At 39.5% G+C, this 22,129-nt stretch overlaps 1 long non-coding RNA gene across 1 annotated transcript in view; it reads left to right on the top strand.

Moving 5' to 3' along the window:
- The window catches only part of LOC136875529 (uncharacterized), a 179,106-nt gene that overhangs the window by 134,465 nt on the left and 22,512 nt on the right, over window positions 1-22,129 (top strand). The window contains exon 2 of the long non-coding RNA XR_010860459.2: window positions 6,477-6,552. This is a non-coding gene — a long non-coding RNA (uncharacterized lncRNA). The remainder of the gene's footprint in view (window positions 1-6,476; window positions 6,553-22,129) is intronic.

Here is a 22,129-nt window from a genome sequence, read left to right as displayed (position 1 = left end):
AAAAACCTTTACAGATGTCGTCGAGAATCTATATATATAAAATAAGAGTTTTGTCTGTACATTGCTCAGAATTTGAAAAAAGTTGTATTTCTATATCAGTCATGTCCACAGTAACAAGGAAATGCATTTTTTACTTTTCCGTAATTTCTGTCTGTATGTATGTCACGCATCACGAGAAAACGGCTGAAGAGAACTTCATGAAAATCGGTATGTAAAGTCGGGGGATGAACCACTACAATCTAGACTATAAATTATTTTATTCACGCTGAGTGAAATGGTAGTTTAGGGGAAGGCCTAAAATTCAATTCTCAAATATTTATATTATTAGTGGTCCTATCGATAAATATTACATAACTAAAGTTACATAGAATTAAATTTCCAATCATTTATGTCTTATACATTTTTACCGTACCGGCTGCGATAACCGAGATATTAATGAATTTCGATTTTTGTTGCTAAGTCCACATCAACGCCGAGCCACGAGAAAATGGATGAGTAGAATTTAATCAAAATCGATATATAGAGTCGAGGAAGAAGAAACTATAGCCTATGCTATAAACAATTTTACTGACCCTGGATTAAATTATAGTTTAGGGGTAGCACCTCAAATTTAATTTTTAAATAACCTACCTCTGTTATTGGTCCTATAGAAAAGTACTACATAATAAAAGTTATAAAGAATACAACTTCCGATCATTTATGTTTTATTCAGTTTTACCGTACTGACTATGATAAGAGTACCGTAGTAGTTCAGAGTCGGAAGGAAACTAAATGTGAAGGCCTACAATATCGAAAGCGCATAACATTGATCAACAAAAACATTACATTGACCATTGTTTGTTGTGATGTTCTTTGTTTGTTACGCTGCCACTCAACTCCGATTGAGGGGAATATTGTTGCGTACCGAGTATAACAGCCTGACTGAATATTGGCGGGAAATAGCTGGGGAGTTATGAAACTTTTTTCTTTAGCATGCCATTCCTCTGGTTCGTACATTGTCTGATACTGCTGGTACGTGACACACTGGTTCATCATAGTATTCCAGCTGTTCGATCCCCACTCTGACGCGGTGTTCTGAATGAGCAGTGTGCACATTTGGCAGAGGCTCATTTAGTAATAGTAGTATGACTTGGTCTAGAATTACAATTTACGCCCATTCCAAATTATAGCACTACAATTCACTAAATAATTCAAAATTCAACCCTGAAAGGAGCCGTTTCTTAAGGAGAGCTTTTTCCTCTCCACCTTTATCAAATTCTACATTCATTTTATTCCAAATTGGCAGTGAAGAGGGGTTTTCTCTTCTGGCTTGGAGGAAAAATTTGCCTCCAAGTCAGATTTTTCCGCCGCCAGTGTAGTGAAATGAGATTTTCCCGACTCATCGGGTATTCCTAGGAAACAGATTAGTGAATGGACATATATTTGCACTGGGACTCTCCACTATTCGACCCCCAACCCCCCGTCGAAAAAAGACAAAGAGTTTTCAAGGATCACGACTGTCTGCGGCTTGGTCTTTCCAGCTCTGGAACTTTGGACTGTTAGATCGGCAGCGTAATACTCTTCGTTAAATGTGAGAAAATATGTGGTTTTCCATTTGATCGAGTATTTCATATTGCTTTAAATCGTGCCATTTCTACCGACGTCTTTGTAATGACCTATGTTCATTTCACTTGGAAAAACCACTATGACAGTATTTCTGAGGATGTTTAAAAAGTGGAGAGTGTCTGCCATTATTATGAAAACTTCCCAACATGATTTGTGACTGATGATAGGCAAGCAGGCCTACCATTACAATGAAAATTCCCTAACCCAGTCTTCAAATGAGAAAAGACGTTTGGTGACTTCCCCGTCGCGTTTCTAGGGTAACAATCTTGCTCAGAAGGTGTACACTACCTAACCTGGAATTCTGTATACAATGTAGAATTCCGTAGCGAAGCACGGGTACTTCAGCTAGTAAATTATAAGTCACAACAAGAAAAATCAGGAGAAACGTAAATGTTATGGCATTATTTTATCGCTTTCTGATACAATTTCGAATGTTTCCTGCGATTGTCCTTCTCGCGAGCATAGTTCGCTCGTCTACATAGTTACAAGCGCTCTCCATTCGGGGGAATCCCGCTCGAGTCGAGGACCTTCGAACGAATACGAGCGAGTGAAAAACACACATTGCAGTGCTCTAATCAACATGGGTAAGGATATAACAGAGTGGCAAAAAGAGGCAATCGTGTTTGGCCGTGCCCATGATCATACGGTGCGTGAAGTTGCTGGATTTGTTGGTGTTTCGCAGCGAACTGCTCAACTTGTCTACAAGCAGTGGTGTACTACACGAGGCCACGAAACACGACTTCAGAATTGTGGTCGGAAAAAGATCCTGACTGAGAGGGACCGGAGAATGTTTCACGGCTAGTGAATCAAAATCGCTTCCAAACCCAACAGGAATTGCTGCAACCAGTTAGTGGGAGGACATTTCGACGGGAACTGTATATAATGAACATTTGGAGTCGGTCACGTCGCAAGAGGTCATTGCTCACACAGGCACATAAAACTGCGCGTCTTCAATAGGTTACAAATCATCGAACGCGGACAGTAGCTGACTGACGGAATGTAATGTGGTCTTACAAATCACGTTTTTGCCTGTATTCCAATGACGCACGTCATCGAGTGCACCGAAGGCCAAATGAAGCATTTCATCTTGGATGTGTGCAAGGTCAGGTTCAAGCCGGAAGTTGGTCTGTAATGTTTTGGGGGGTATTTTTCGTATCATGGATTAGGCCCGCTTACTGAGGTGACAACTAACATGAACCAGCATGCTTATTTGAACATTCTCGATGATCAGATGCTGCCTTTCAGTCAACATCTGTATGATGAGTATGCTATTGATACCCCGATTTTTCAAGATGACAACAGCAAAGTTCATCGGGTTGACGTATATGTGATTGGTTTTATGAACATTTCCCCACCCTATTACACAGTGGCGGTGGGCTCTCAGGAGCACATGAGCACGTGAACACCCAGTTGGAACGCATATTCATGCATTCATGGATACCGGTAATTCAAAATGGTTTCCTTCTTTCGACCTGATTTCGTCAATCGATCGAAAGCATTCGACTTATATCGAAGCTCCATTACACTGCCAGCTGTTAATTTCAACTGACAATGCCAGAGAGCACACTGGAGATTTTGCTACGAACCTTAAGACTATACGCATGCGCATGGAGTTGACGTCATGGTTTATGCACAGATATATTCATAAGCGAGGAGCAAGGTAAGGAATGTGCCTTTCCGTCTATAACCACCCTCAAACCAGAGGTAGTATTATAGTTCAGCACAAGGGCCCGCCACCTCCCCTGCTTCACAGCTCCCAGAAGTTACTACTGTATTACATCACCGGAAGATTTCGCTAGTAGCTAATTCTGAAGAGGTTTTCGTAATAACGGGATCAGAAAGCCAGAGCCTCAGCCTCAGCCAAAGCCTGAGCGTCTCAGCCGGGCAGTCGTAATTTTACTTTTCTTGTACACTCACAGATTAGTCTCGGGAAAATGCATCCTCGGTTATAAGGGAGTAGAGTAGAGAAGCAACCGTACAAGGAACTTTTAGTGAAATGATGTAAGTGATTTTGTAGTTTTTTGCATTCTACTTTTATATACAGTATATCAGACGTGAACACAAATTTTGTTGTGAACTACCTGAAAATTTGGTCACTAGCCGCCGCTGCTATAACATCTCAATTGGCCTCCAAAATCACCTGACTTGACCCAATTAAAAATCTGTGGAACATGTTGGAACAGCGGGTAAAAAGCCGACATCAGTATCTTCGCAATTTGGTGGAAGTGTGCTATCAAATCCTCAGCGAGTGGCTTAATCTGGATGCGACGTATCTGCACAACTTGTGGACTCACTTCCTAACCAAATCCAGGTGGTCATCAAGTCCAGATGCGGAGTTACACGGTATTAAATGATGCTTGTAATGATTTCTCCAGGGGTGACTAACTTTTGTCCGTGAACTTAGTACACGGTGGCGTAGCAACGTTAGTGGGGCCAAAACAGCAAATGTTAAATTTCAATGTTAGTGTTAGCTGTCCCGAAGAAACTGTATATAATGAAATTCGTGTAATATATAATCTCCTATCTTTTATGTTGCATTGTGATTTTACCGTGAGAAGAATAATATAGAATATATTCGCGGTTATAATATTTTTCACAGACTCACAAATATCTCCGCAAATATGTAGTGCAGTAGTTCTGTCTAAAACCTGTATTCAAAAAACGATGTAAAAACTGTAGTTTTCAAAACTTTATACCTTATGATTTTAACGTACGATTTAAGGAGGGACATAACTGATCAGAGGTCAAGAATGAAAATGAAAAATACCTTGTATTGTGATGCCTAAATGAGTTACACTTTATTTACATTATGTGGAAATTATAGGGGCTGCCTGGCCGAGGCGGTAAAGGCGTGCTCGGTTCACCCGGAAGGACCTGGGTTTGAATCCCCGTCAGGAAGTCGTAAAATTTAAGAAACGAGATTTCCACTTTCGGAGGTGCATATGGCCCTGAGGTTCACTCAGCCTACACCAAAAATGAGTACCAGGTTAATTCCTGGGGACAAAGGCGGCCGGGCGTAGAGCTAACCACTCTACCCCATCACGTGCCGAGATTAACAATGGTGGAAGCCTTTACCTTCCACTCCTCCAAGGGCCTTCATGGCCTGTACGGAGGTGACTTTGCTTTTTTTGATGTGAAAATTATATAGTCTTGTAGCTAAACGTAAGTATTTTTAAATATTTTGCCTTATATTTGTTGTTGCATTAATAGGAACATGCGGTGTTAGAACTTATCAGGGTCAAAAATTCAAAGCTTTTAAAATTATGTTTTTGAACTAATGACGTTTCCTTTACATTGTATGAAAATTCCAGCATTGTAGCTCAATGGGAAGTATTTTTTTAATACTTCATCTTTTGCTGCATTAATAAGAGCACGCCCTTAGGAACTTCAAGTGGTGTTTTCTAAGCTTTCAGTGTTTCACCACATAAGTACATTTTACTCTGAAACATCAAGTGCTAATGCTTTTAAATTTTTAGTGATCGTAAATAAACGTCTATAATTCTTAACACAGCTTAAGATAAATATGTACAATTTAAGCCTGCAAAATAGCAGTGTGATATCTTCAGTAGTCATGCTGTAACATGTACCTATTTCAGGTCATAACATGAACTTTTGTGTATGACTACAATTTTGTCAGCTTAGGTGATTGTACTCTTATGAAGCTTATATTGATAACTGTGCAAAGTTTCAATTTTCTATATCTCAAATAGTGAATTCTGTGCTTTTTAAAATTTAGTGATATACCCTTAAGAGAACGGTGGCAAGCAACTTAATCTTGAAAACATCCTAGGGATATGAGCTACGAATTTTAGGTAACTAAAATATCATGAAGTATGATGATATATTCTTTATTTATTCCTAAAAATCGCAATCCGTTTCTTAAACATCGTTATCCGGTCGATTAGATTAGCAGGTTGCCCTTTTTTTTTTTTTTTTTTTTTTTTTTTTTTTTTTTTTTTTTTTTTTTGGCCACTACGAGATTTAATGTGAGTCAATGCACAGTTTCACATAAGGCCTTATAACTACATTAGCTACATTCGCTGGTTAAGACGCAGCAGGTCGTTATGCTACTTAGGTTCCAAAATGTGTTAAAAAAAAGTAAATAAATGCAATGTAAATTTTAATCTTATACCAGTTGCATGGTATTATTTGAAGTAATTCCACATACTGTATATGAGTTGACTATGTTTGTAAGTATAGGAGATATTATAAGTAGAATTTTGTAAACAATATAAATTTATTAAGGTTGATCTGTTTGTTTCATAGAAAAAAATTGTTAGCATAAATTGTATATTATGGTATTCTAGAAAATTTTTTTCTTGTCTTGTTAATTTAAAATTTAGTGCTTGACAATAATGTATTTTAGTGTACCATTTGCCACCGAGGTAGACAACTCATTTGAAAATAAAGATATATTGATTTTGATTTGATTTTTTTATTTTTCAAAAATCAAAAATCGCCTGAGGGTATTGAACCAAGGAAAACATCACAGAAAGAATTAGTCTATGTAAATAAGTTACTTTGGCTAGGAGTTGAATAAAAAGGAAATCGAGTAAAGAAACAAGCGATTTTAAGCTGTTTTCCGGAACTGCATTCAGGCCGGAAGTGATTTTCGAAATTTGCTTTTTTTTTTTTTTTTTTTTTTTTTTATAGAGCTATCTAAGACTCACAATTTGAAACATTTCTGGGCTCTTTAGCCCTTCAACTTTCTGCACAATTGAGGAAATTGCTTAATTTTACGTATTGTCTGTTAAAAATGTTTTCAACATTAAACCGAATTCGTCTACGACGGGCGCACCACAAGTAGTTAAAACTAAAATATTCACAATAAAATGTATTTTTCATTTTTTTGAACTTGTTTTATGTTCCAGTGCGACAGTGAACGCTCCTGTTGCCGATTGCTTACGTGTAAGCCAGCTCGTTCAGGAAGAGCGTCTTATTGCAGATGTAAGTAACGACCAATTGGGAATGTTTCTTTTCTTTCTTAAACTTTTCACACATAATGGAAATCGAACCGCGGCAGCCTTGGTGGGAAACCAATCTCAATATCATGGAGCTGACCCTATTGCCGGGATTACGGAGCACGTAACGCAGTGTAACGTGAAGGTGTCTTCTTCTTCTTCTACCGCTTTTCCCACACTTGTAGGGCCGCAGATGCGAACTGCGTCGAACATGTGGATTTGGCCCTGTTTTACGACCGGATGCCCTTCCCGATGCCTACCTTATATGAAAGGATGTAATCACTATTGCGTGTTTCTGTGGTGGTTGGTAGTGTAGTCTGTTGTTTGAATATGAAGAGGAAAGTGTTGGGACAAACACAAACACCCAGTCCCCGAGCCAGAAGGATTAATCCAACACGATGAAAAAAATGAAATGGCGTATGGCTTTTAGTGCCGGGAGTGTCCAAGGGCATGTTCGGCTCGCCAGGTGCAGGTCTTTTTTTGACGCTCATAGACGACCTGTGTGTCGTGATGGAGATGAAAGGATGATGAAGACGACACATACACCCAGCCCCAGTGCCAACGAAATTAACCAATGATGGTTAAAATTCCCGACCCTGCCGGGAATCGAACCCGGGACCCCTGTGACCAAAGGCCAGCACGCTAACCATTTAGCCATGGATTTGGACATCAAACACGATTAAAATCCCCGACCAGGAATGAGAATTGAACCCGGGACCCTTTGAACCGAAGGCCTCAACGCTGTAACGAGAATGTGTAAGGCATGGTATTACATGGTGCTATTTGGGTATAACTTATCTATCTGAATGAAAACCTACAACCTGTTTTCCAGTCATTTACCGGGTCAGGGATGTAATGAATGAACCATATATAGGCTATTATTACGTACAATGGGGTCGCCACTCCCAAAGTGATTTATGAATGACTGATAAATGCTATGAAATGATAATGGAGAGTGTTTCTGGAATGAAAGATGACAGGGAAAACAGGAGTACCCGAAGAAAAACCTGTCCCGCCTCCGCTTTGTCCAGCACAAATCTCACACGGAGTGACCGGGATTTGAACCACGGTATCCAGCGGTGAGAGGCCGATGCTCTGCTGTCTGAGTCACGGAGGCTCTCTGTCTATCTATCTATCTATCTATCTATCTATTTACCTATATATACAGTACGTGTAAGAGTTTTGTCTGTACATTACTCAGAATTGAAAAGGAATAGTCTTTCTGTATCGGTCGATTTCACAGAAACAAGGAAATGCACATTTTAACTTTCCGTCATCTCTGTATGTATTTATACATGTACGGGCATCACGAGAAAATGGCTGAAGAGAACTGAATGAAAATCGGTATGTAAAGTCGAAAAATGAGGCACTACAATCTAGGCCAGGGATGGTGAATCTACTGCCACTAGGTGACACGCGGACACGACTTCTGAGGCACGTCAGATAACGTACTAACATATTTTAACATTACACTATAATAAAGAAGTATGCCTCAGTTAATTCTATGGCCATATTTTTTACAAATTTGATTAGGTTAAAGCAAAAAATACCTTATTCTTAAAATTTACCTGTTTTTAAATGTGATTTTCAATAATGTTTGCAAAATAAAATCATTAAACATTCAGTCGAATGGATTTATATGTAATGGATCTAACAATTAAAACAATCAAATGAGGGGTTTCATAATGGTTTTAAATGAAAACAACCGATAGCACACTAGACATTTAAAATTAAAATTTAAACTGAATATACAAGGCCTTAATTGACACGCTAATCCGTAAAGGTTTGCCATTCCTGATCTAGGCTATAAATAATGGTATTCACGCTGAGTGGCCGTCTCTGTGGTGTAGTGGTTAGCGTGATTAGCTGCCACCCCCGGGGGCCCGGGTTCGATTCCCGGCTCTGCCACGAAATTTGAAAAGTGGTACGAGGGCTTGAACGGGGTCCACTCAGCCTCGGGAGGTGAACTGAGTAGAGGTGGGTTCGATTCCCACCTCAGCCATCCTGGAAGTGGTTTTCCGTGGTTTCCCACTTCTCCTCCAGGCGAATGCCGGGATGGTACCTAACTTAAGGCCACGGCCGCTTCCTTCCCCCTTCCTTGCCTATCCCTTCCAATATTCCCATCCCTCCACAAGGCCCCTGTTCAGTATAGCAGGTGAGGCCGCCTGGGCGAGGTACTGGTCATACTCCCCAGTTGTATCCTCCGACCAAGAGTCTGAAGCTGCAGGACACTGCCCTTGAGGCGGTAGAGGTGGGATCCCTCCCTCACTCCGCGGGAAAAACCGAACCTGGAGGGTAAACAGATGATGATGATGATTCACGCTGAGTGAAGTGATAGTTTAGAGGAAGGCCTAAAATATTTATGTTATTAGTGGTCCTATCGATAAATACTACATAACTAAAGTTATATAGAATTAAATTTCTAATAATGTACGTCTTATACATTCTTACAGACAACAGAGATATTTAAGAATTTCGATTTTTGTTGCTGGAGTCCATATCAACGCCGAAGCATGAGAAAATGGGTGAAAAGAATTGAAAATTGATATGTAAAGTCAGGGAATAGGATACTACAGTCGAGGGTATAAATAATTTTTATTCACGCTGGATGAAATGGCATGAAATATACATTTTTTAAATACCTGTCTTATTGGTCCTATTGAAAAGTAATACATAACGAAAGTTATAGAGAATACAAGTTCCAATCATTTATGTCTTATACAGTTTTACCATACCGAATATAACAGAATTCATGAATTTAAACTTTTGTTGCTTAGTCCATATCAACATGACCGGCTCCATGGCTAAATGGTTAGCGTGCTGGCCTTTGGTCACAGGGGCCCCGGGTTCGATACCCGGCAGGGTCGGAAATTGTAACCGTCTTTGGTTAATTTTGCTGGCACGGGGACTGGGTATATGTTTCGTCTTCATCATCATGTCATCCTCATCATGGCGAGCAGGTCGCCTACGAGCGTCCAATCAAAAGAACCGCACCTGGCGAGCTGAACATGTCCTCGGACACTCCCGGCACTAAAAAAACCATACGCCATTTCATTTCATTTCATTTCATTTGTCAGTCAATCACTGGCATAACCACAGCTCATCAACAAGGCACATAAGGAAATTTCCAGATCTATTTCGAAAGTTATTTTTATATTCTTCATACATTGCAATGTTTTTGAACAGTTTAGCCAAGATATTTTTAGGAGATGTATATTTACAGTATTTACTGTCAACAGATCGCCCTTGTATTTTGAAACAATTCTTCTGGCGATCTGGTCTGCTGAGTTCGACTGGAGTGATTTATTGGCTTTCCAACATTTTTTCCAAAAAAAAAAAGATTAAGCTTATTAATGATATCACTGTAAATGCTGTACAGATGTTTGGCAGTGAAACACTTTTCATTTGACTTTATTACTTGAAAATGAGTCATTAACTCCGGCCATCGGGAAAGGACACGATTTATTGCGACTTGAATAGACCTCCATTTTGTGTTTACTTTGCTGCACCTTTTCTTTCGGTATGGAATCACGATATCAAGCACGACACACTCGGCTCATCACGATTTCAGTAACGATTGCAACAGTAAACAAATTCTGACTTAGGCTCAGATTGCGGGCCAGAGCTGGCGTAGAAAATGAGGGCCTTACACGATGAATCATATTCCTGGGTCATCATATTATTTTTGCCATGGCCTACAATATGCAGCATAAGCGCACTTAACATCGGGATTATGGTAAGTTCTATTTAGCAAGTATAGCATATTTTATTTTTCTATTTTTTCTCCTTACGATAGAAGATGATATTGTTACCACTGAAAACCGTTAACAGAAGTTTGAAAATCCGTCAAGAATTACGCTGTCCGTTGAATGGAATATTTATCCGCTGTTCCGTTTACAAATCCGCCAAATTTAGAGGAAATCCGCTGAGTTGGCAACACTGCGTGCACAGTGTAAGTAACGCATCTGTATGTCGTGTGGAGGCTGTCAACAATATCATCTTGCTAGTTTATATTAGAGGGCCGATGAACGTAATCAAATACAGTAGAGACAATACGCGACACTTCCAGATTTAGCCTTGTTAAAATGGGAGACAATTGGCAAGTGGCGCTCCTAGTGGCGTGACCTGAAAATTCGCGCTAAATTCAAATATCAATGGAAATGTATATACGGAAATGGATAAATAAATTACGTCTAGAAAGAAAGTGTTGCTAAAATATTAACTTCAAAGTTGCTAAAGCAATTCTGGATACATGAATGAAGAATTATTTAACAGGTTATTATTTAAAGACTGAAATTAGACATATAATCAAGATGTGAAAGGGACTGCTGTGAAAGGGCTTGATCTTTCATTTATGCATTACTTTTTTAGCTTTAGCGTACCTGCCTGAACTTTCACGGCTAGATTTGTCTTTTTTTTCATTTAAAAGCATTGTACATCACATTAGGGCACTTATCAATAAAAATATCGGCACATTCCTTACACACATGATTCAATGAATTTACATTTAAGAGCTGGACAATTTTCCTTTTAACTTGAAGCCTACTAATAGAACGAAAATCGATAAATTTAGCCGCAAAAACAATTCAATATTTCCCCATAAGGAATACTTGCCATTACATTAGGGTAAAGCAAATTTGCATCATCATCACATTTCTTAAATCACCCATATTTTCTTCAGTGCCTGACAACGCATTACGGCATTCCAATTGGTGTAACTTGAGACACAACCAGCCACACACATATGCATATGTATTTTCCTTAATTAAATCAAAACTCACAATTCACACCTACAACAACACATCGGTATTGAAGGTTAACTGCTGCACTAATACAATAAAATAAGCTTATTATATTTTAAGCCAGTTAAAATATGGGTCGCGCAGGTCAGAAGTTTAGGAAGTCGGCCTTCTATAAAAATATCTTTGTAACTGGAAGAATATATATGCAAACACAGTATTTACTTACATTTTCTTGACACGAGGGAAATGGAAGAAAGACCGCGAATCCTTCTGCACTTCATAGTTATTGCAGCCAAACGCAGCATATATCTTTCCACTCATATTGACAGGAGATATAAAGGAATGACACACACTACTATTTACTTATGTCAACTTAATGCAAACGCATAAATAACCCCAAAAACTTCACAAACAAATACACGTGCTCTTATGACAGAATCAGTAACTTGCAGGTCACTCCGCTAAATAGAGCTCTAATCGCTGTCCCTCGACATCTCGCAGATTATCGCGTATTGTCTACTGTATTTGACGTAAACACCCTACCTACCTTGGATGAACGTAACGAAAGTTGTGAGTGATTACCACACATTGCGAGGCATACCATTGGTCGTGGTATGTGATGATGGCAGTAGCGTAGCCAAGACCGGCCGTTGGGAGGGTTGCAGTTACTAAATTATGACAGAACACTATGAAGGTGCTTGTGCGTGTGTGGTGCGCTCTTGCAAGTCTTATCATCATAAGGACATTGATACAAGTGAATTATGTTATATTCAGATTGCAGTACACTACAAAATCATACATTAAAGTACAGAACAAGAACAATACGATGAAGGTCAACAGTTTTACAGCGAATGGTGTGTTCAGTTTACAACCTGAAATCCAACTTTCAAGGCTTCTTAGAAAATAGATTCTACAGAACTATTGGTTCTACAATTATGTTTATTCATTTTATTTGTTATTGCCAGTTTCTGTTTATTTTCGTTTTGAAAAATATCCATGTCATCTTATTTCTAATTGAGACCCTTCATGACAATGAAGAACAATATGTAGACAGGTATGGTGACCACTCTACCAATGCAATGGTGGTGTGTAGCCCTGATGACATGTTTTACTACGTAAATGCTAACTGGCCAGGAAGCGTTCACGACTGAACCGCACCCCACCCTTACCGACCAGACACCTAGGCGTAAAAAAAAACATAAGTCGGAGGAATCGAGGTGTGGACCCCGACTAGGAGAGGCAGACAACAGCCCCGAACTGGAAACGACGCTCTCAACCCTAAAAAAATAATATAAACAATATAGTGATAGGGGCAGTACTACGGCTACTAGCAATAAACTTCAATTAAAATTAAAAGGAGGGTTTATTGGCAAAGTAACATTTAAAACAAGAAGCAGGAAAATGAAGCCAATAATCAATACGAACCAATGAACATAAACATGAACATACCTTCTCAAATGTACGTCTCAACATCGTGGCGTGAGCTCAACTTTACTGTTAATCGAACACTCAAGATATTAAAAATGGCTCACTGTTTTAGTAATAACCTCGTTACATTAAGTATTAATACCTTTGCCGTGCAGACGGCCCAAAAGCTAGACCTTTTACGAGATTCACATTACTCATATCACACATCTTTCTGCTGCATTTTCCACTCAACAATACCTTCACAAAAGACGAAAGCCCACGCGTCCAAAGAGATCAAATACAAGCGGGCCAGAGATTTAAAAAGGTATCAACATGGCTCAGAGAGCAAAATCTCTGGACCAAAGAAATAATAAACAAGGAGATTACAAGCATCTCGTAACTTAAATAAGAAGATAAACATGGCTGCCTCTCGGGCAGGCAAAAGTCCAAGGCGAGGACGCGACAAAACAAATAAAGCTGCACTGAGAACAAAATAGAAGGTACACAAGCAGGATTAAGAATGAAAATAAAACTAATCGACAGGTCATCTTTTCACTTCGCTCAGTCGCTAACACTCATTCGAACATTCACACTATGCCGGTGTTGGGAAGTAATAATGCGAGCGGCCGCTCGAGTTAAAGATCATACACCAATTCAAATAATATGACTCACCTTGTCACACTCATAGGTCTCGCATATTTCCACTAGTGTTGTGCACTACTCAAGCAATTAGCACAGGGAAAACAGACAGAGAGAATCACGTACCAAAACCCATCAGGTCCGAGCTTCGTACGACCCAAATGAAACTTCTAGTCGACACGAAAGTCGTACATTCATTGATGGCGAAGTACCATAAAACGCAGTGCACGAAAAATGCAATCAGTCGGAGACCAAAATTCCAAACATATCATGATCATAATAACAAACATAGGCACTCATACACATCGCTTTCACGCAGCGAAGCACAAAGATGCACATCGATCAGCTATCAATGACAGTAAAGAATGTCTTACAAACACCGCAATATCAAAGTTAAAAACTAAAACAGACATACCTGTTATATTCGTACTTATCCTACGAAATGAATGCTAGTAAAGGCTGATTTTAAATATGTTAAATATCCATTTAAAACATAGGAAAGCTATACCGATCCGCCTGGGCTCCATTGTTAATCAGTCTTATGTAAACAAGGCAAAGATACGCTTCAAAGATATTAAACTAGTTATCTCGTAAAAGAAACGATCTTCAGTACATATTATGGAGAGTGCTGCGCTCTCTAGTTCACCCATGGAAACACATAAACTATTTGAATCGAGGTCGACACAACTCATTTGCATATCAAATCTTTGTATCAGAGGAACATGCTAATGAAGCATGTTTCACGACTCGACGGTGATGCGAAATAGTGCACTGTAGCCTCGAGAAAAATGGAAGAAAGTTTGTATGTATGTTCAGTCCGTCAGCGATGCCGCTGGTGGGATCCCCAACAGCTTTGCCGTCAGCTGTCATAGATGGCCTAGGTATCACTGAAGAGGCGTACTAGGGAAATGAGGAGTGAGGTAGTTTCCCGTTGCTTTCCTCACCGAGCCAGAAGTTGCTATTACATATCAGTCTGCCAAGCCCACTGAAATGCATACACCAACCGACCCTATGAGCAACATTTTCACACCATTCATAGCAGGGACTGGCTGCATAAGGAATGGCATTACTAGCATCGCTCATACCTCAGTCACTTTCATATTGTCAAAGCCAAGGATAAGACAGAGACAGATCTATGAAAGTAACAAAATTGCTCTAGCCTATACCAGAAGACATAGTGCACTGTAAACACTAGGTCCTGCCAGCAAAGGCATGGAAGAAAGTTGGAGGCCAGTAAACTAAAGTTACAGCCACTATACGCCAGGAAAGTAATCAAGGCATGTGTTTTTTGTGCAACTGTAGTAGAACTACTCAAGACGCATGTGTTAACCTTAATGAAGAGGAGAAAGAGCGTGATGCGGAAGACATGGTCGACGTACTCCAGGCACAACTGTTATAAAACATGAGTGGTGATAAACGTTTATATTTTTGTAGTGTAAGCTAAGAAAAAAGACTCGAATATATTTAATAATGAATGTTATTGTAATTTATAAATATGTAATTTATTTATTTATTTATTTATTTATTTATTTATTTATTTATTTATTTATTTATTTATTTATTTATTTATTTATTTATTTATTTACACTGTATACGCTCACATTAGAGCATCAAAATCAAACCTTACACAACAAAGTCTTCAAAGAATAAGTTCAGCTTTTAACACTTGACACCGAGCTCGATAGCTGCAGTCGCTTAAGTGCGGCCATTATCCAGTAATCGGGTGATAGTGGGTTCGAGCCCCACTGTCGGCAGCCCTGAAGATGGTTTTCCGTAGTTTCCCATTTGCACACCAGGCAAATGCCGGCGCTGTACCTTAATTAAGGCCACGGCCGCTTCCTTCCAATTCCTAGGCCTTTCCTATCCCATCGTCGCCGTAAGACATAGTCTATCTGTGTCGGTGCGACGTAAAGCAAATGGCAAAGAAAAAAATTAACACTTGACAACTTTTTCCTTTCCCAAAACTTCTTCATTCTGGATGATCTTACGGTACGTTCTTCTGCAGATTGAATAATCTGCTTACGCTGCGATATTTTTAATGATAGTCTTCTGCACTTATTATTTAGAATCAATTTCTCTTCTCTATTTTCAATTTGATCTTTAGTAATTTTCAGTTCATCTAAATCCATTTGTATTTCTTTAAACCATGTGTTTTTTGTTTGTTTTACTATTCTAAAAGAAATCAAAAAGTTGTTTCAGGGGTCTAGTATTTGGTAAGCGGTATATGTGTCCAGCGAATGCAATTCTCCTATTTCCCATCGTGTCAATGATCGATTCATTTTCCTTGTAAAGTACTGAATTTGGCAAAAGTCTCCACTGGTCATCAATCTGGTGTTTTTTATTAATAATTGTCCGAAGAATTCTTCTATCAACTTCCTGCAGTTTGTCTGTTGTTGATTGGGTATTCAGCTTAAATAATGTTTCACTTGCATATGTTGCTTCTGGCTTAACGACGGCGTAATAATGTCGAAATTTAGCATTAATCGAAAAATACTGTTTTTTTGTAAACTCGGCCAGGTAATTTGTTGTGCTCGACTTAATTTTTAAGTTCTACTATCTATGGATGCTTTTTCGTTAGCATTCCAAGTTATAATCTCATCAAGATATTTAAATTTGTCTACAACCTTTATTTTCTGAGTATTAGTTAACGTAATATGTGAAGTGGCGACTTGAAAATATGGCATCATTTCTGTTTTCTCAAAATAAATTTTCAACCCAACCTTCGCTGCTAATCGTTCCAATTCCTCTATTCGAAATTTAGCTTCTTCAGTACTATTTGCTAATAATGCTAGATCATTAGCAAGTGCGAGACAATTTAGTCGAATATTTCTTCCAATCTTAACAGTCGGTGGACATACCTTATTCCATTCACGCATATATTTTTCCAGCACACAATTAAATAACAACGGGGATAATTCATCTCCCTGTCGAAGATCAGTCAGTCTGTCTGTTAGGTCATCAGCCCAGAGGCTGGTTGGATCCTCAAATAGCACCACCAAAGGTTATGCGGTTGTAAGGAAACCCCAAAAACCAAAGGCAGCACCAAAATGAGGCGTACTAGACAAGATGAGGAGTGAGGTAGTTTGCCATTGCTTTCCTCACTGTGTCAGAAAGTACTATTGCAGCACGACTGACCCTATGAGCAGCACCTTTCATAACACTCAGATGCACTAGTCGTGCTCTGAATGTCATTACTCAGCACTACCCATACCCCAGCAACTTCCATATTGTCACAGCCATGGATGTTGACTGGAACTTCGGTGGAAGCTACACTTTACTCTGGCCTGTGCCAAGAGATGGATACAAAAGTACTGTATCCATCAAGAAATTACAGCAGGCAGCGAAGATCAGTATGAATTCAAAATGGCTCAGAGATTTCATTTCTGCACCTAACTCTATATTTTGCATTTCTATGAGTGACCGCAATAAGGTTAACAAGTTTCCGATGTAAACCAAATTCAGTAAGGATATGCAATAATGATTCATGATGGATACTACCATAAGCTTTTTGAAAATCAACAACAGTGATCATTAAATTTTGCTCCTAATCCTTTGATGTTTTATAATCCATTTGAGACTGATAATTTGATCTGGACAGCTTCGTCCTGGAGGAAAACCACCCTGGCATTCACCAAATTCACTATCAAGTTGCTGATGAATTCTGGAATATAACTTCTTAGAAAAAATCTTATAAGTGATATCCAGCAAAGACATTCCTCGACAATTACTAGGATCTGATCTATCTCCTTTTTTTGTGTAGTGGGTGTATAATTGCAGCATTCCATTTTTTCCGGCAATTTTTCGGTATTCTGTACGTCAATGAGATATTTATGTAAATTCCGAATAGTCTGTACATTTGCCGTCTTTCAAATTTCGCTACTAGTTGATTCTCTCCCGCCGCTTTAAAATGTTTAAGTGAATCAATAGCTGCACGCACTTAATCGTAAACCGGTGGTATGATCTTTTCCAGATATGTTTTATTTCTGGGATACAGATCAAATTCAAAATAGTCTTCAGGTTCATCACTATTAAGTAGATTTTTGAAGTATCCTGCCAAAATTATTCCATTGTCATAATCATTATGGGCCACCTTTCCGTTCGTATCCTTCATCAGAAGACTAGGGGGAGTATAATTTGTTTGGTATTGTTTTTAATCTCCTATAATATTCTCTTGTTTTATGGGGATTGAAAGCTTCATTACCGAGCTCGATAGCTGCAGTCGCTTAAGTGCGGCCAGTATCCAGTATTCGGGAGATCGTGAGTTCGAACCCTACTGTCGGCAGCCCTGAAGATGGTTTTCTGTAGTTTCCATTTTCACACCAGGCAAATGCTGGGGCTGTACCTTAATTAAGGCCACGGACGCTTCTTTCCCACTCCTAGCCCCTTCCTGCCTCATTGTCGCCATATGACATATCTGTGTCGGTGCGACGTAAAGCAAAAAAAAAAGCTTCATCAATAGATTTTAATGTTTCCTTCTGGTGGTTCCTTTTAACCTCCTGATATCTTTGGCCGTTAATCGTCTAGCATTGTTTAATTCACCCCTAGAACTTTCAGTTTTTTGTTGCTGGCCATTCAACCAAGCTGTATGCTGGCGTAGTATTGCTATATCACATTCTTCATTCCACCATGCATGTCTTTTTCGTTTTTAATGGGAGTAACTTCTTCTGCTAAGACTTTTAATTTGTTAACAGTGGTCCTCAAGTTGTCATTTAAAAGCGTTATGGATTTCTTAAAGTATACTAGATTTTCAATCACTGAACTAGTATCATACATTCCTTTCCTAATGAATTTTGCGGTTTATTTTTCCTTTTGTTTATTATGCATACTATATAAATATGTATAATATAATTTAAAATTCACTTTTCTAATAATAAAGATCTTGGAGAAGCAACACGGAACAGATAGTCACTTTAAAATTAGCCATAGCACTGCTTTCTCCTCTAATTTTCTGAAGCACAGCTACCTTCGCCATTGCCATTTCAATCTCTTTAGGAACAAAATGCAGAACTCTTATTACCACGATCCTCTATACTTACTCACTTTCTACGCTTTTCCACATATACGCTGAGAGCAGGAGCGTAACGTTAGGGCCTGCAATGCAGACGGACCCAGGCCTTTAAGGGGGCCAGCAGACTCCTCGCAAAATAACAAGATTTTTATATACCTTGCATAATGTCACTCTGCATGGATATGGTCAGGCCAGTTTTGTAGAATGAGTCTAAATAGTTTTTTTTTTTTTTTTTTTTTTTTTTTTTTGCAAGCTGCTAACGTCGCACCGACACAGATAGCTCCTATGGCGACGATGGGATAGGAAAGGGCTAGGAGTGGGAAGGAAGCGTCCGTGGCCTTAATTAATGTACAGCCCCAGCATTTGCCTGGTGTGTAAATGGGAAACCACGGAAAACCATCTTCAGTTTAGCATAGCATAAGTTAATATAATACAGGTTTAATAGGTTTAATAGTTCTGTGTATAAGAATATAGCTGTAGTTTTATTTACGTCCGTGTATTGGTTAGGATACTTCGTGCGTATTTAGCGTGTCTCAGTATAATTCGTAAAAGGCACGGAGCAAGAAAGTGACTCTGAGATCAGTGGAGTGTTCCTCTTGTAGGTCATAACCTCCTTCCTGTGCCAACCATTAGCGGTGAGTCATGTGTTATTTCCTCATTCTTTTTTATTCTTAATATATTCTGTTTTTACTGTCGGATGTTGCTAGAAAGTGTTGTTTTGTGAATTTGTTTTCAATCCAGATTCATTAATTTTTCTGCGTACGGTATTACATTTTAGGAGGGCTGTTTACCGCGGTCGTATTACATCAGCTGTTGTCACTGCCGTAGCGCGCTGGCAACAGAGGTAAAGCGATGCTCATTTGTTTTGCGAAACGTCAATTTAGAAGTAAAGTCGTGCGGAGTATAAATACACGGCTCTTAATACCAGGCTGTGGCTGCTTTATAACACACCACGTTATATGCAGAACCCACCTCTGTCACCGGACCTCAATCCTATTGAGCATTTGTGTGATGTTTTGGCACGAAACATACGCAAAATACATATTTCCAACAAGAATGAATGAGTTGCAGGCAGCATTGCTGGACGAGTGGAAGAATATTACAAGAAAACCATGACTGACAGTTTGGTGAAATCCATACCCCGACGACAGTCAGAGGTTACTAAACAAAACGGTAAAGCAGGGGCTAATCAAACAACGAAGTACTGAACTCCAAAAGTAACGTCGATATAGCCAGACGAGGGCACGGACGAATATTTCTTGGAGACCACTTTTCGAACTATTCTGTTGTTTTTGTCTGTTTTGGCAATTAACAGAGACAAATGTGCAGTTTTTTTTTCCTTGTGGCTACTATGCTTTGTGCATATAAGCACTGTATAGTTCATTGTCTGAATTTACAGTTTTATTTAAATATAAATCATCTTGCACTGTGTTTTTCTCCGGGTACTCCGGTTTTCCCTGTCATCTTTCATTCCATCAACACTCTCCATTATCATTTCGTCTCATCTGTCAGTCATTAATCATTGCCCCAGAAGAGTGTGACAGGCCTCGGCAGCCGGGAAATTCCTATCCTCGCCGCAAGATAGGGGCTTTATTCATTCCATCCTTGACCAGGTCATTGACTGGAAAACAGGTTGTAGGATTTCATTTCATCTTGCATTGTGTTCTATCAGAGCGACGAATACTTTTTGGAGCCACTGTATGTACTGTAGATATCTATAGTAATTTAACGAGAGATCCTGGATTTATCTAGAGAGAAACTGGAACTCGAGTTGTCTATTTTGACTGTTTAGCGAATAACTATATAAATTAAATAATGATAATTAAAGTGCATAAGTATAGAACAAATCAAATACATAGGTGCCGGGCTGAGTGGTTCAGACAGTTGGCCTTCTGACCCCAACTTGGCAGGTTCGATCCTGGCCCAGTCCGGTGGTATTTGAAGGTGCTCAAATACGTCAGTCTTGTGTCGGGAGATTTACTGGCACGTAAAAGAACTCCCGCGGGACTAAATTCCGGCACCTCGGCGTCTCCGAAAAACGTAAAAGTAGTTAGTAGGACGTAAAGCAAATAACATTATTATTATTATTATTATTATTATTATTATCATTATTATTATTATTATCAAATATATAGGTATTCATAACATATGTAGAGAAAAACTTCCAGCGCAGAATAATTCTGTTTCATGTTTGCATTTTAACTTTTAGGACCGCAGTCTCCCGATATGTGACATCGTGTTGTTTGTGCGGCGTGTGATCAAATGTATTATTGAAGATGTTTCAGTCCTCTGTTTTGATGAATGTACACACAGCTATAGACTGGTTGACATTCCTGATATCCTTATACCGGATTGGAGCCGTGAGTTAAACAGTCATCGTAAACACATCTGTAGTTTGTAGTTTGTTTTTTCTTTTTTCCTGCAAGTTGCTTTACGTCGCACCGGCACAGGTGGGTCTTATGTTGACGATGGGACAGGAAAGGGCTAGGAGCGGGAGGGAATCAGCATTGGCTTTAATTAAGGTAAAGCCCCAGCATTTGCCTGGTGTAAAAATGAGAAACCACGGAAAACCATCTTCAGGGCTACCGACAATGGGGCTCGAACTCACTATCTCCCGAATAATGGATACTGTCCGCACTTAAGTGACTGCAGCTATTGAGCTCGGTCACCTGTAGTTTAACGCAGTGGTTCTCAAAGTGTGTGTCCCGAAATTGTCTGGCTGTGGCGCGGAAATTGTAACACACTGGGAAAATATGAACACATCAAACCAGGCATTGGTGTTAAATAGTTTAGTAATGATGGTTATTAACTTTTGAGGCCCAGCTCCTTGGCTGATTGGTCAGCGTAGTGAACTTCGGTTCAGAGAGCCCCAGGTTCGATTCCAGGCCATGTCGGGTATTTTAACCGCGTTTGGATAGGAGATTGGGTGTTTATGATAATCTTAGTATACACGTCTTCATTTAAGTACAATATATCACACTAATAACCACCACAGATACACGCAATAGTGAATATATCCCTCTACATAGGGTTGGCTTCAGAAGTGAATACTCCACATAATTAGGAAAAGCTCAGGAAATAAACAATTATTTGCCTTATTGACAAACAAATATGTAAAGAGACTGAAAAATGTTCTGTCAGTAATTATAGCCTATTATGTTGCAACCCACTGGAAAATGTGGGATTGTTTACTTTTGCATATTTGTTCAATACAGGGAAAAATCGCAGACAAACACACCCTCAACTCTTAATCTACCAACCCAATCCAATGGTGCAACAGCCCCGAAGGACCATAGCCTACCAAGCGACCGCTGCTCAGCCCGAAAGCCTGCAGATTACGAGGTGTCGAGTGGTCGGCACGCCGAGTCTTCTCGGCCGCTATTCTTGGCTTTCTAGAAAGGCCCAGCTCACAGTCACATAGTGCCTCAATTGAAATCATTTAGGCTGAGTGGACCTTGAACCAGCCCTCGGACCCAGGTAAAATTTCCTGACCTGGCCGGGAGTCGAACTCAGGACCTCCGTATAACAGGCAGGTGCGCGGTCTCTATACCGCGGGGCCGGTACTTCTTAATCTACAGAAATACATTTCTTCCGTTCCTTATTTTAATGCTGGTCCGTGCCGAAAATCGTTCGCACAGGTATGTTATCGAAAAGTGCCTTAGTATAGCCCCCTATGGGTGGGGGCGGTAGAATAACACCCACGGTATCCTCTGCCTGTTGTAAGAGGTAACTAAAAGGGGCCCCAGGAGCTCTCAACGTTGGGTTGG

This window comes from Anabrus simplex, chromosome 6, assembly GCF_040414725.1.
Source record: "Anabrus simplex isolate iqAnaSimp1 chromosome 6, ASM4041472v1, whole genome shotgun sequence".
Lineage (NCBI taxonomy): Eukaryota > Metazoa > Arthropoda > Insecta > Orthoptera > Tettigoniidae > Anabrus > Anabrus simplex.
This window is presented reverse-complemented; position numbering and strand designations above follow the sequence as displayed.